Consider the following 16,427-nt stretch of genomic DNA (forward strand, 5'->3'; position numbering starts at 1 on the left):
TCCGGCTTAGAGAGCCCCGTTCCAAAGGGCACACTGCTGGCCCCAGTCCCTCTTCAAAGAAGGACCTCACAGCAGGTGTCTTGGTTTGGGTTCCCCCAACAGCAGATTCCAAGTCAAGCATTTGAGTGCAAAAAAGTTTATTTGGAAAGGTGGAGAAAACTCTGGAAGAAATGGGGGAAAGGAGACAGGGCAGGGAAGGCAGAAAACGTAGGGCACCTTACTAAGCAAGTTACCTCTGCAGGCAATACGGGCTTAACCCCACTGGGGACCTCGAGGATACAATGCAGGACATGATTCACAGTTCTCTCACCCGAGGGGCGAGGACGCTGGGGTATTTATACTCCAACTCTCATAGACGTGGGGGTGTAAATTCCTTGTCACTGTCACTTTCAGCTTACCCTGCAGAGCAGAGCAGGCCCCAGCCCCAAGAGAAGGTCCTCGGGCAAAAGAGATGAAGGTTCTGGCATTTGTGTGCGCCACAGTGGAAGGCCCTGGGGAATACAGGCAGGATGGGGACAGTGTCCGGACAGCAGGGTGTCTGTCATACTACCACAGGGGAGCCTCCTGAGTGCCCCTGACCCTGAACGCGATGTTCATCTGCCTTCATTGGCAGCTCAGCTGTTCTGGAACAATTTGCAAGTTGAAATAGTATTAGCGTTCCCCTGGGAGTTATTTATGCATTCATTTTCCTTCTCGCTTCTTTCTTCTTCTCCCACTAATGCAGAAGATCCCCTGACCCTAAAGGCCAAAGGACGTGTACTGACCGCTACTGGGAAGCAAGCAGCATGGGGTGGGAGCTCTATGCTGATGTGCCGTGAGTGGGAGTGACGGGATTATAGGGAGACCCTTGAATGCATTCTAATTTCTTTTTTCTTTTTAAAGATTTTGTTTATTTATTTCACAGAGACACAGTGAGAGAGGGAACGCAAGCAGGGGGAGTGGGAGAGGGAGAAGGAGAAGCAGGCTTCCCGCCGAGCAGGGAGCCCGATGCGGGGCTCAATCCCAGGACGCCTAACGACTGAGCCACCCAGGCACCCCTCTCATTTCTTTAAGCAAATAATTTGAGATTTGTGTGTTTTATTGTTAACAACAAATTTTGTGCGAGGTTACTCACAGCTGATGGGGACATATTCATTGAAAAATGTTTGCCTTCTTTTTGCATCCAGGGCAGGAAACTTCCTGGAAATGGTTTATTTGCATGCATGGCCAACTTTCCATCAGTTGATTAATAAATCAATGAACAAATATTGATTGTCTCCATTGTGCAAAGCATCGTGGAGCTTTATTGTAGATATAAACATGCTCCCTGGCTCAGAGATGCTCACCGCCTAATTGGGGGTAAGATCTGCAGACATGAAAAGGTAACTTATAATGCAGAGTAGCATACAAATGCTGGACCAGTGGTGTACATTGACGGTTCGGGAGAAATCAAGGAAGACTTCTTGGAGGAAGGGCAATTTGAGCTGGGCCTTGAATGATAGGTAGGAGTTGCACAAAAAGAGGACAGTGGAAGGTATTACAGGCAAGAGGAGCAGTGCCAAGGAGGAAAAGGCCAAGGCCTGTTCAGGGACTGTGAAGGGGTCTGCCTGGCTGCAGTGGGGCTCCTAGATGGGACAGGCACAGCCCAAGCCTATGGGACAGTTTGGAGCACTGTTGAGTCTCCCTCATTCAAAGAACCACCCAATCCTCAGTGTTGGAACTTTGTCGCTGCTCTGAACTGAATTGTGTCTCTCCGGAATGTATAGGTTGAAGCCCTAACCCCCAACGTGACTGTATTTGGAGATAGGGCCTTGTAAGGAGGTAATTAAGGCTAAGCGAAGTCATGAGGCTGAGGTCCTAATCTGGTAAGATTGGTAGCCTTGTAAGAAAAGGAAGGGTGCTCTCCCTCCCTCCTTTCTTCCCCCCTCCCTCCCTCTCTCCCTTCCCCCTCCCCCTCCTTCCTGTCCTCCCTCCCTCTTTCCCTCCACGCAAGCACCCAGGAAGGGCCACGTGTGGAAACAGCCAGAAGGCAGCTGTCTGCGGACCAGGGTGAGAACCTTTACCAGACACCAACCCTCCTGCACCTTGATCTCAGACTTCCAGCCTCCTGAGTTCCGAGAAACAAATTTGTGTTGCTTAAGCCACCCAGCCTGGGACAGCCCGAGCAGACCCAGGTAGTCAGCTTTCTACCTGTGGGAGACAGGCACCTCCCTGGGGTGTTTATTCATGCTCAGCAGAGCAGAGGGGTTCTAGCCAGGGGCCGTGAAGCTGGCAAGGGTCCCGGGGCCTCCCTGACCCAGCCCACTCAGCTCTGCCACGGTGGCCTGGCCTTCACTGCCCTCTCTGGGACCTACAAGCCTTAAGGACCGACAATTCTCTTCATAGCGGGGATGTGCAGGAGGTTCAGGCTGGGTTGACCTACCCCCTTGCTCCACGCCCCTCCCCAGACCGAATGAGAGGAGAGTGGCTGGATCTAGCAAATAAAAATATAGGACACCTAGGGGCGCCTGGGTGGCTCAGTCGGTTGAGCGTCTGCCTTTGGCTCAGGTCTTGATCCCGGGGTCCTGGGATGGAGCCCCGCATCGGGCTCCCTGCTCCGTGGGGGGAGTCTGCTTCTCCCGCTGCCTGCTGCTCCCCCTGCTTGTGCTCTCTCTCTCACGCTCTCTCTCTCTCTAATAAATAAATAAAAATCTGAAAAAGAATATAGGACACCTAGTTAAATTTGAATTTCAGATAAACAGTGAATAATCTTGATAGCATAAGTATGTCCCATGCAATGTTTGGAACGTGCTTATACTAAAAAAAAACTACTCATCGTTTATCTGCAATTTACATGTAACTGGGCATCCTGTATTTTATCTAGCAACCCTCTATGGGAGGGCTTAGGACCCGTGTGTGGCCAATCAGAAGACCCCGTGCTCTGGGTCACCGTAGTTGGTTCAGCATCAGGCATGTGACCCAAGGTCAGAGCCCTCCCTGCCAACGCGCACTACGACTGAAAGCACCCAAGCTGTCAGGACGAAGAAAGTTCTCTGGCTAGGGGAGACCTCCCCCAGGGAAGCACCCATCAGACAACCCAGTTCACACAGAAGGAAGTAGAGCTGAGGGAGAAAAAAAGAGCCTAAGGTCAGCGCTTGGTTCAGCTTCATCCCTTGAACTTCAGCTAAAGTGGGAAGTGGCTTGAATTGGGAATCCTTCACTCACAACTGACTCGGAGTTCTGGTAAAATCTGTGGGAGCTAAGTCACCTCAGAACCACAAGACTCAAACCTGACTGAATTCAAAGGGAGGGCTGGCTCCATTTAAGAGCTGAGCAAACAGGAGCCGAGGATGGCTCAGGGGGCAGTGAAACGTCCCAACAGGTCCCTCACGCACACTGGGACTCCTGGGTGTGGTTCTGAGGTGTCACCTCTGCCACATCCACGCCCCCTGCTGCCAACTGGCAGAGGAGCCCTTAGCTTGCCGTCCCCCTCATAGCTTCTTTCTGCCCTCCCTCCCCTTTCTCTCGAAGACCCTTCCTTCCTCATCAGCCGTGTATCTTTTATGTTCCTTCTCTTCCTTGTCTTGCCCTCCACGCTCACTTGTAAGAATACAATACAATACCTCTGTGGTTGAGAGAGTCTGTGGATTTATTCTGGACATCTATGCTGGACTAGAAATATTGGAGCTAGGAAGACATTAGGGCTGTTACAATCCAGCCACCTCACTGTCCTGAGCTCACAGAAGGGGAAACCGAGGTTCACAGTGGCTGAATCACCTAAGGCTCCACCAAGAGTTACAGGCAGATCCTAGAATAAGAGGAAAGCCCAGTGGTTGAGGGCAAGGGTCCCTGGGTTTGGATTCAGAAAGCCTGTATATTCATTTGGGTTCTACCACAAATCACTTAACCTCTTTATGTCCATTTCTCCCGCTTGAGAAGGAGCTTAAAACCCCATTCACCTCATCATGGCTTCCGCAGCTGACAGCATTACAAACTGCCAAATGAGTGTGCTGGACCAAGACTGCACGGTATTAGTGTTGTTGGTGTTACTATTATTATTTAACGAGGCTAATCCGCCAGTGAAGGAAATGAGCACACATCACGAAATTAATTATAGATGTTTTTTTTAAATGACTGTTTATATTGAAAGGAAGGCCTCGTAGTTGCCACACAATTTGAGGAGAAGTCGTGTTTGGGAAAAATATTAATATTCAGAGCCGTGTTGATTAGCTTCACTCTTGTTGCTAGGCAACAGGGTCCTTTGTAGCCTCTGCAGTGTGGGGATTTTTCTAGGGGTGGGGGTGGGGAAAGGGATGGGGGGATTAGAGGGAGGAAAAGTGCATTACAGTAAGTCATTCCGCTGGTTCAGCCAATTCCAAAGTTGCCTTAAAAAAAAAAAAAAAGACCTACTCCTTTAACAACCTATGTGATTATAGTTGTTGGATAAGGAAAACCAGAACGTGACCCCGAGCTCACCACTCACCCATGACTTGAGTTTCAGGTTTGGCAAGACTTGTGTTTACGAGATCAGGCCTGAACCACACGTGGCCCGGGGTTTTACCACCACTGACGTTCGCTGTGGCTCAGCGAGGGCTGCCTGCCAGTGCGAAGATTAGGGGGTCGTGAGAGGCTGCCATGAATCAAATGATCCAATCTCATTTAATAGCGGCTGTGGCCTTCCAGTCAAATTCTAACACTCGAATGGGGCCAGCCCGGAGCAAGCCAAATAACATGTTTTCTGATACAAAATGGAGACTCGTGAGGATCGGAAATTCATTGGAAACCCAGGACAGGTTACGTGCGAGTGAGGGTCTAGAGCATCTATTGTGTGCAGGGCGCTTTGCAGGGTTAGCTCATGGTGGTTCTGACACCAGTGCCAGGAAAGATGCAGTATTGTCCCCATCTGGGGGACTGAGGTTTAGAGAGATTGAGCAACTTGGCCCAGGTCACACCAGCTAGCACGGGGCAGAGCAAAGGATTTAAACTCAAGTCTTTCTGTGCGTGAGTGCCGGGTGCCCACGGAACCAGGCTGTCTGCCCTTACCTGGCTAAGAGGGACTGGGAAGGGCCTGGAGGGAAAATCTTGGGGCTTTGCATGAAATCGGCTTGTGGCCTCTGTTAGGTTGAGGCCCGCTCAGTGAGTTTCCGATATGATCACAGATCACTTAATATATGGTCCTGTTCTAGTCACTCCTGCTGCAATAGCTGCCCCCAAACTTAGCGACATAAAACAAGACCCATTTTATTATGCTCGCGGATCTGTGAGTCAAGAATTCGGGCAGGGCTCAGCTGGGCGATTCTTTTGCTCCGCGATGCATATACTGAAACCACCCTGTAGCCCATTGGGCTGGGTCTGGAGGCTCCTCCATGGCTTCACTCACATGTCTGGTGTTGGGGCAGGGACAAGCTGTCTCCTGGAGCATCATCCCAGCACTGCGGTCTTGGGGGTTGTGGGACATCTTCCATGGTAACTGGTTTCCGCCCCCCCACCCCCAGCAACTGTCCTGAGAGACCCAGGGAGAGGCCGAACGGACCTTTCTGACCTAGCACAGAAGTCACATGTCACATGTGCCATAGTCTATTGGTTAAAGGAGTCACAAGCCCACTCAGACCCCGCATCTTGATGGGAGGGCTTATCAAAGAATTTGGGGACTCTGTTAAAAATAGCTCTAGGGGGCGCCTGGGTGGCTCAGTTGGCAAAGCGTCTGCCTTTGGCTCAGGTCATGATCCCAGGGTCCTGGGATCGAGTCCTGCATTGGGCTCCCTGCTCAGCAGGGAGCTTGCTTCTCCCTCTGCCCCTTCCCCACGTCGTGCTCCCTTGCTCTCTCTCTCTGACAAATAAATAAAATCTTAAAAAAAACACCCAACCAGCTCTAAGTACCGAGTTCTTCGTTCCAGTGAGAAATGGATAGTCAAAAAACTTTGGATGCTCTGAAAATAGAGGAAATGCATGAGCACAAAAAAGTTCAATATTCAATATCGTAAATCATACTTATTTCGGTGGATTTAGGACGAGGCTGGTTGAATAAAAGGTATGCTTAATAAGAGCTTTTGTTTGTTTGTTTTGAATTTCATGTTCAGGTGTAGTTGCCAGCTGAGGAGCCTATCTTGCTGACCAGCTAAGTCTCATTTATAATTAATAGTGATTCCTTTTGCATACAGTGTGCTTATGACTTTTAAAAGCCTTCGTTCCACTATGATCATATTTACAATTTTAGTTTGGTTAGGAAAGCCTTTTCTCCTTGTAGAAATCAAGTGAGATAATGATGTCGTTGAAAGACTCTTCGGATATTTTAATGAGCTCTGCAATCCTATGCTAGCCTACCTCTCATTCCTTGATGCTCTGTGTCAGGCATTATGCGGGAATCATTTAGAATATTGAGATGCACAAGACCATCTCTGGCAAAGACTGTCCCCCAGTATACTGCCCCTTCTTCTAACAGAGAAATCAAACTCTGATTTTATGCTAGGTGCTACATTTCCCAGCCTCCTTTGCAGGAAGGCATGGCCATGGGATTTTAAAAATCAGGCTATTGAGATTTAAGTGGAAGTATCACATAGCTGCTTCCAGGAACCTTTTTTAACAGATAGCTGATATTTGACCATTTCTCTTTTTATTCTTCATCTCTTGCTTTCTGGAATGTAGATATAATGACTGGAGCTGTAGCCACCATTATGGACTATGAGTACAGGGCTTCACTTTAGGAATGGTGGAATGGTAAACCGGAAGGAGCCTGGGTCTCTGAGGTCTTCTTAAGACAGTACTTTTGGATTTTTACAAATGAGAAAGAAACCTCTATCGCATTTAAGCTACTGCAATTTTGAGTCTCTGTTGCTTTTAGCCAAATTTCATCCTAATCAATATAGTATCTCTAAGGAGGTCACAGTCTAGTGAGGAGACAAAGAAGTACATAATCATAATAAAATGAATGAATGAAATAAATGGCCTAACCACAGTGATCACAATTATGAGAAATAATCTGAGAGATGCAGTTTTGATGTTGAAATACTGGAATACTGTGACAATATTTTTGAATTTAGGACTAACCCAGAAAATACAGGACAAATGGTAGCTATATAGCCAATGTCAGAGCTAAAAGGAAAAATGCCAGATGAGTCCTGAGAAAGGAGCAAGGATTTCTTTTTTTTTTTAGATTTATTTATTTGAGAGAGGGAGCCCAAGCAGGGGGAGGGGCAGAGGGAGAGGGAGAAGCAGACTCTCCGCTGAGCAGGGAGCCCAACACGGGGTTCCATCCCAGGACCCCGGGATCATGACCTGAGCCGAAGGCAGACGCTTAACCGATTGAGTCACCCAGGTGCCCCAAGGAGCAAGGATTTCTGATGAGGACATCTTAATCAGATTGACGGAAGAAGAGGTAGAAATTTTAATTTGGTCTGGAATTTGGGGCCTGCATTTTAAACAGAGAACAAAGCAAGCAAGAACAAAGTCCAGGTGGTGTGGAAATGTATAGAGTTTGAAGAAGGGTCCACGTGGCTGGGTGGGAGACCATGCTGGAGAGTCCTATTTGGTGGGGAGGACCAGGCTTTTTGCCCAACTCCCTTGGCCAGGTCTCAGGAGGCTATGTGGGCCTGGGACTTCTGGCCCATGATGCACATCGAGGGTCTTTGTAGGCGTTCTCCTACTAAGCTTTCTTTGGCCTCGTGTAGCTTGTATTGCTTTGAGTTAAATTTTGTACCTGGTGTGAGATAGGAGTCCAGCTTCATTCTTTTACATATGCATTTCCAATGGTCTTGGCCCACTTTTTGCCCACTGCGTGGATCAAACATCGAGGCCCCCAATTCACAGGACAAGCAAACACTACATATTTCCAGCAAACAAAATAAGGAGCATGAGCAGAGGCCAGGCCACACTCGTGGTGCTGTTGTTCACTTATTTTGACATGGGCAGTTCAGTTTTAAGTCCTGATGATCTCACCCAGCACATTCTGATAAAGGCCCTGCTGAGAGTTGTGCCACAGGAAAGAGTTCCTGGAAGCCCAAACCTCTCTTTAAGTGCTTCTCTGCAGAAATCTTTTCTTTGGACTTGGTGAGGTTTAGCAGGTATGTGGATTAGCAGTGAAGATTAGCACAGCCCTGCTGAGAAGATGGCCCATTGCCCAGAGCCTCAGTCCACAAAGGCTGTGTTAATAATCTGATGTGGGATGAGGGCAAGGGACATCATAATGAGATTCTTAATAAAATCTCGTTTCAAAGACTGTGGTTTTGAAAAAATTTTTAAACAATGACAATAAATAAAATGTTCCAGTGCATTAAGATATGAGAGGAGTTGGTGCACCAGACTTGTGGAATACTGGCTTTTCAAACTCCCTCCTTCCAGGTAAATCTAAAGGGCAAATGGTCAGGATAAGGAGTGAGTGAAGACAAGCATACTGTGCCTTGAAATGTTGGCGTAGATGACTCAGGATTTAAGTCTTTGATCCATTTTTAATTAACTTTTGAGTAGGTCTGAAATAGGCCTTCAACTTTGTTTTTTTGTGTGTGTGGCTATCCAGCTGTCCCAGCATGATTTGTTGAAGGGCCTATTCTTTTCCTAGTAAATGGCCTTAGCACCTTTGTCAAAAATCAATTGACCATAGACTCATGGGTTTATTTCTGGACTCCTAAATCTATTCTATTGATCTACATGTCTATCCTTATGCCAGTACTATACTGTTTTGATTACTGTAGCTTTGCAGTAAGTTTTGAAATTGTGAAGTGTGAGTCCCCCAGCTTTGATCTTTCTTTTTCAAGATCATTTGGGCTATTTGGGGTCCCTTGCAATTCCATACAAATTTTGGGATCTGCTTTTTCAGTTTTGAAAAAAAATGACACTGGGATGTTGATAGAGATTGTATTGTGTCTGTAGATTGCTTTGGAGAGTATTGCCATTTTAACAATATTAAGTCCTCGAATCCATGAATATGGGATGCCTTTCTATTTGTTTAGGTCTTCTTTCAATTCTTTCAGCAATGTTTTGTAGTTACCAGTAGACAAGTTTTGCACCTCTTTGGTTATACTGATTTTTAAATATTTGATTCTTTTTCATACTATTGTAAATATAATTGTTTTCTTAATTTCATTTTTGGATTGTTCATTGCTTGTATACAGAAATACAACTGATTTTTGTGTGTTGCTATTACATCCTGCAACTTTCCTGAATTTATATCAGTTAAAGGACTTGCAAATTACATAAAAACCCATTTGAACTGGCTTGAACCCTAAGAGAGATTGATCGGTTCACATAATTTAAAAGTCTAGTGGGCTCCAGGCATGAGTCTATCAAAGTTCTGGCTCCATTTCTCTGTACTTCTCTCAGTTTTGCCCTTCTCTAAGAATTGGTTCTATGATCAGGTTGACCTCCCTTATGGTTGCAAGAGGGTTGCTGACAGAAACTAGGTTTGCATGCTTCCTCAGTCACATCCAAGGAAAAACAAAAAAGCATGTCCTTCCCTCAAAAGTCTTGAGTGTCTCTTTGCTACTCTCATCACTGTCTAGTGACAAGAGAGATGGAATTGCTGTGATTAGTTTAAGCCCTTGAGGTAGGGATGGGTTCAAACCCACCCAAACTGCATGGTTGCTAACACACAATGGGATGTATGTAGGGGGGGTGGTTGCCATACAAAAGGAGATGGTTCTTAGAGGAAGATCTCAGGACTGTTAGGAAGGGGAGAGACAGGGTCCACCAAACCTATGAAATTTGTACAGGACCAAGCAGCATTCAATGACTATTTGCTGAACGAATGACTGAGGCCTCACTAGTCCTTTCACAGAAACGCAGTTCCCTGGGGCTGTCTCAGCCTCCATTCTGGTGATGGCCAACCCTGCAACCTCTAGAAATCCCCTACTGAGATCCTAGACTCCTCTGTGGGGAAGAGAGAATTCTTTCTACAGGCTCCATAGCTTCCCTGATTTCTGAGCATCAAGACCCTGGTAGAATAGACCTAAAGAACTGTGAACACTGGGGAATCCACATATTCAGAGTAAGCAGGGTGGGTCTTGTGAGTCCATGGTGTGGCTCTGAAGTCTGCTTTGGTTTGCAATCAGGCATCTTTGTATGATCAAACCATAGCAATACTGATGGATTCGGAGGAGTATATTCAATGATAAAGAATCACCTACACCAGAGAATCAGAGTCAAGAATAGGGGTCCCAAGAGCATCAGGTCCTAAATTATGAGAACTTACTTCTTTTTATAGATATACAGTTTGAGCTTAGTTTCTTCAATTCGAGACTCTGCCCCTTCTCTGACTAATACCAAACTCCACTGTAGCAGGAGGTATTTTCCAAAAATAGCCACAACAATAGCTCCTGTCCCACATGCTTTTCTAGATCCTTGCCACTCTTGCATCAGTAGGTGGAGTCTATGACCCTTACCATTGAACCTGGGTGGGCCTTTGTTACTGCCTTGACCAACAGAGTGTGGCAGAAGTGATGCTCTATGACTTCTGAGACTGGGTCATAAAAATGTAAGGTACTCTTGCCTTGCTCTCTTGGGACACTTGCTCTGGGAACCCAGCTCCCATGCTATGAGGAAATTCAAGCAACTTACAGAGAGGAACCAAGGCTCCCAGACCACAGCCCCAGCTGAGCTTCTAGCCAACACCCAGTGCCAACTTGCCAGTCATGTGACAGAGCCATCTTGCAAGTCAGTCCTTGTGGTAAGCAGCATCTAAGATGGCACCCAATGATGGTATTCTTGCCCTTGTGTGATCTCCTCCCCCTTAGTGTAGACTAGACTAAGTACCTGGATCCTAACAAATGGAGTACAGCAGCAGTGACAGGATGACTCTTCCAAAATCAGGTTATAAATAGATGGTGGCTTCTGTCTTGGGCACTCTCTCACACACACTCTCTCTCTTGCATTTCTTGCCCTGGAGGAAGCCAGCCACCATGTTGTGAAACAGCCCTGTAGAGTGGCCCATGTGGTGAAAGACTGAGACCTGCCATCCACCACATGAGTGAAGTTGGAAACAGAACCCCCAACAGCCGGGCCTTCAGAAGAAAACTCAACCGTAGCCAACAGCTTGACTGCGATCCCATGAGGCACCTGGAGCCAGAGGCCCCCAGCCGAAGGAGGCACCCAGCTAAACTGCATGCAGATTTCTGAGCCACAGAAACTGTATAAAATTACAAATGTTTGTTATTTTAAGCCACTAAATGTTGGGGTAGTTTGTTGGGCAGCAAGAGATAACTAATACAATCTCCTTCTCCCCGGATCAAGTTGGCCCAGCTGATGCTGCATGGAAGAGCCCCTGCCTGAATTACAAAATTGTGGGTAAAATAAATGATTGCTGGGGTTTTAGCTCACTAGGTTTTGGGGTACTTGCTAGGCAACTATGGTTAACTTTTTCTCACTGAGAACCGTCTGACAGGTGCTGGAGAAGCAAAGCAAAAAATAAACCAGGCTGAAACATTCACCTACTGTAGCCTAGTATTTTAGTCTGCTCGGGCTGCCACAACAAGGCCCACAGATTGGGTGGCTTAGAGAACAGAAATTTCTCCTCTCCTAGTTCTTGAAGCTAGAAGTCCAAGATCAAGGTGTTGGCTGAGTGGATTTCTTCTGAAGCCTCTCTCCTTGGCTTGTAGATGGTTGCCTTCCCACTGTGTCTTCACGTGGTCTTCCCTCTATACCTGTCTGTGTCCAAATCTCCTCTTCTTACAAGGACACTAGTCATCTTGGATTGGGGCCCACACTAAGGGCCTTATTTTAACTTAATCACTCCCTTTAAAGGCCCTAGCTCCAAATACAGTCACATTCTGAGGTCCTGGGGGTTAGGGCTTCGACATATGAATTTTGGGAGGAAACAATTCAGCCCATAAGACCTCAGCCACCTACTTCCTTTGGAAGGTCCTCAACGAACTGATTTTTCAAGAGATAAAATGTGTCTTTCTCTCTTCTTGCTGAAGCATTTTATTTTATTTATTTATTTTATTTATTTATTTTTTAAAGATTTTATTTATTTATTCATGAGAGACAGAGAGAGAGAGAGGCAGAGGCAGAGGGAGAAGCAGGCTCCCCGCAGAGCAGGGAGCCCGATGCGGGACTCGATCCCAGGACCCTGGGATCATGACCTGAGCCGAAGGCAGACGCTTAACCAACTGAGCCACCCAGGCGTCCCGCTGAAGCATTTTCTAATGGGACAATTTTCATTGTCTTCCCAAGGCTTTTAAAAATCTCTTTGAAACTCACTTCTGCCCTTTAAAAAAAAGCAATACCCTCCTCCTAGTAATTCCTTCCACCTCCCTCCCTAAAGGTGTCTGGGCTTTACCACAGCAGACCCAGAGGCCCATGGTGGTGGCAGGGTGGTGGCAGGGTCTATAACAGAGGCTCAGGGAGACCCAGGGCCCCGGTGGACACAGGCCTGTGGCACTCCCAGGCCCGTGGAGGCCGCAGAACTGAGAGCAGACACAGGCAGGCCTTCGGCAGCCAACTGGGCCCAGGGTCCAGACATCCACCTACTCTGGGCACAACACAGGGCCCACGGTCCTAGTTTTGTGGCGGCTTCAGTGAGGCCGAAGGAGCTAACTCACGTCCCCAGGATTAATGACTACGCAAGAGCTGATGGCCTGAGGCAAAGCAGAAAGCCGCTACCCTCGGCTCAGCATTCATTTCCTCCTTATTATTATCAGGCCAGACACTTCTTCCAGGTTGTTTTCTGTTTTCCTACAAAATGGAGGGCGGGAAAGAGGCAAAGTTTTCAGCTCTGCGGCATGATTCTTCGGCAGCAGAGTTCTCCTGCTGGGGGCGAGGGGCGGGCTGGTAAAACCGCGAGGCCGCAAGCCGACAGAGACTTTTCCTGAGCAGAAGGCTTCTCCCAGGTGTTCCTGGTGTGTTGGAGAGGATCTCCGTTCCCCTCCCCCAGCCCACCCTTCTGTCCTTCTTTCCCCACATGTTTGTTACCATGACCATGGGCCAGGCACTGTGCTAGGTCCTTATTTTTCTTATGTGATTTGGATAAATCCTGCTTCCAGAAGCCCTGCGAACACCTTCCCTTCTACCCACAAACCCCGGCCTTGTCCCTGGATGACTTGAAGTCTCCTCCAGGTAAACGGGCTTTGTTGGAGGTTATAGCACTTTGGGGGGGTGGGCAGCAGGTGGGGCAAAGGAAGGAGGGGCTCCTGGTGGCTTCTTCCCGTTCCAGCTGCCCCTGAAAGGGGGTAAGGGGCAAGTGCTCGAGGCACAGAGAGGCCGCCTTCCTCCATAGGATTCTTGGCCTGCTTTCCTGGCTAGTTTTGCTAGCCTGCTCTCGGTGATCATACCCTGCCAAGGAAAACAAAAACCAAGGGCCCAGGAGAAAAGCCACTGTGTAAAGAGCACAAGCCTCTAAATAGCTCTTCAGCTCCCGTCTAAACCTCAGAAATGTGACTTTGGGGTAGGACAAGGGCTGCTGTGGAACAGAATTGGGACAAATGCGTAACAGTGCAGGGATCCTGTAATTCCACTTAATCGTAGGTTTATTAAAAAAGTGGCCTTCACGGAGACGCGCAGAGTGCCCTGTGGTGGCGAGGCCTCATTTTACAGAGGGGTCCCCTGAGTCACCGCCTCAGGGGGTGCAGGGGCCCAGGGGCTAGAAGGCCCGGTCTGAGGAGGGCTGGGTTGCAGACAGGCCTCGGGTCTCAGCCCCGACCTTGGCCAAGGCCGGAAGATCCTGATTAACATGAAAACGGAAGACAATTCAGGCGTCCTCGGGCAGCCCAGCTCCTCGGCGGCTGAGGGGGGAAGGTACTCATTCTATCACTGTCTTTCTGGGCCAATGAGATGATTCAGCATATTCCTGGCCTCTCTCTGCGCTGAGGTGATTTATGGGGAGCTCGGCGGGGCCTGCCGAGGGTGAGTGATGGGGAGAGGGGCCCGGCCTCCGGGTGCGTGCACGTGCGCACACACTTCACACATCACGTACACAGAGCCAGATGGGGTTGTGTGCGAGACACGAAAACATTGGCGGGGCCTCTCCCAGCCACTCGGGTTGCTGACAGCTTCTCCTGGAGAGATGCTCCTCTGGGGTGAAAATCTGTACTTGCGGGAGGCGCGAGGAGGGGGCAGGTGTTTAGAGGTTAGCCCCCTGGGCTGCTGGGGGTGAGGAGCTTCGGGAGAACAAATGAGAAGGGGGTGGCTTCGAGGGAGGCGAGAGGGGCTGAGCCGCTTGGCCTCTGCCGTCTGACCTGTGGCCAGTGGGCCTGATGCTGGGCCGAGGGTGGCGGCCGCGGCCGGAATGTGTGTGTAGGGCCGTGCCTGGACGGCCGCCTTCTCCTACATGTTTTGACGGGCCTCTCTGGGTCATTGCTGTCCATCCTGGGGACTGGGGTGGGGGTGGGGGGCGGATCTCATATCTGCCGCACTGGGAGGACGAAGGAAGCTGCGTGGTGTCCTCAGGGGTAAGGAAGCCCCAACTTGAGCTTCCTGAAGGAGTCAAAGGTGGGCCATGGCGGTCCAGGCGGGCCGCCGCTATGAGTTCTTTCCATCCATCCATCTTTCCATCCATTCTCCAGAAAGAGAGTCTCCGGCTTCGGTCATGAACTCTTGATATCACGCATAGAACACTGACCGTGCCCGGCCACTCCCTAAGTCACTCACTGGAAGTCCGAGGGTCCTGGCCCGACATCACATCTGTACTAGCGACATCATTTTCCCTCACGCTTGTGAAATACATATTGCATGCTAGCAGTTATTCCAGATGCCTCACGTACCTCATTTACTTCCCAAGACAATCCTTTGGCAATGCTGTGAGCATCCTGTGATGGTTAACTGAATGCGCCAACTTGTCTGGGCACGGGGTGCTGAGACATTCAGTCGGACGTGATTCTGGGTGTGTCTGGGAGGGCATTTCCCGAGGAGGTTAACATTTGAATTGGTAGACTGAGTCAGCAAACTGCCCTCCCCACCAGTGTGGGTGGGCCACATCCAATCAGTTGCAGGTATGACTAGAACCAAAAGGCTGAGTTAGAGGAAACTTGGCCTGCCTGCTTGTCGAGCTGGGACATTGGTCTCCTGCCTTGAGAGTGGAACTTAGAGCATCGACTCTCCTGGTTCTCGGGCCTTCAGCTTTAGACTCTGACTACACCACTGACTCTCCCGGGTCTCCAGCTTGCTGACTGCAGACCTTGGAACTTCTCAGCCTCCATAATCATGTGAGCCAATTCCTTATAATAAATCTCTCTCTCTCCTTCTCTCTCTCTCTCTATATATACATATATATGCACTTCTGCATCAGAATTCTCATAGATGTTTTGATAGGCTGCTCTAGGTAATTGCTCTCATGTATGGCAACTATTTATATATATATATATATACACACACTAATAGAATATATATGTACTAATACCAATATACACTCACCAATATGTATATACACATACACCAATAGGATATATATATCATATAGGATATGTTCTGTTTCTCTGGAGAACTCTAATGCATATCCCCAATTCACAGGTCAGGAAACTGAGGCATGGAGAAGTGAATTCATTGCACAGGGTCTTACTCAGGAAGTTGGGATTTGCACCCAGGCAGTGTGACTCCCAGGCCCTCCTGCCTACACCATGAGTTCTCCTGCCCTCTGCCTCCTTAGCTTCTGCATGTTCGAAGATGTCCTCCACAGATTCAGTGTGGGAGAATGAGCCGAGAAGCGTGGCTCGTGGCTCGTACCACTCGCCCGTGCTTCCCATCCAAGCCACCCAGGCCCCATCATGAAAGCATGAATGAGGATTCCGGAGGGCTGGCTTGCCGCATCTGGCGTTCTCAAACCTCGGGGGACCTGAGGAGACAGGTGATGGAGTGGATGTGGGAGGAGTGGAGGGTGGGCGAACCGGCTTCTAGGTCTACCTGGATCTGGGCACCTCGGTTTTGTCAGCTGCTGAGAGGGAGGTGTAGGCTCGATTATCTCTGTTGCCCCAGGGGTCCTGCGATTCCGCAGGACTGTGGCTTCCCAGATGGCTCAGGAAACAGCCCCAAGCAACCACGTCGGCCATTTCCCAGCCCCGAGGGCTTCGTGGTAAATGTATCCAACCACAGAGGAAGGAACTTGGGGGATGACCGTTCAGGTTTGTAGCCAAACTCTGCCGTTTTCTGAGACTTTGGGCAAGTTCCTTAATCTCCCCCGGCCTGTTTCTGTAAAATGGGGCTAGTGACGCCGACTCCCAGGATTGCTGAGCTCGTCAATGTAGGCACGGTGCTAATCTAAGTGGCCACAAGGTCTGTGGCGTTTCCTCCCCTTCCTGACTCAGTTATGTCACCATGGCTCACTGTCCCAGCCCGAGGACTAAAAGTGTCACCCATATCTCTCCCCTTCCCTTTCAGGAGTCTGAGAAAGCCTCAAGGACACTATGGGATCCGGCTTACTCTCTCTCTCTCTCTTTTTTTTTTTTTTAAGATTTTATTTATTTATTTGAGAGAGAGAGAGAGAAACAGCATGAGAGGGGATAGGGTCAGAGGGAGAAGCAGGCTCCCCGCCGAGCCAGGAGCCCGATGTG

This window comes from Mirounga leonina, unplaced genomic scaffold (genome assembly GCF_011800145.1).
Source record: "Mirounga leonina isolate KUSES-001 unplaced genomic scaffold, KU_Mleo_1.0 Mir_101609, whole genome shotgun sequence".
In the NCBI taxonomy this organism is placed as follows: Eukaryota; Metazoa; Chordata; class Mammalia; order Carnivora; family Phocidae; genus Mirounga; species Mirounga leonina.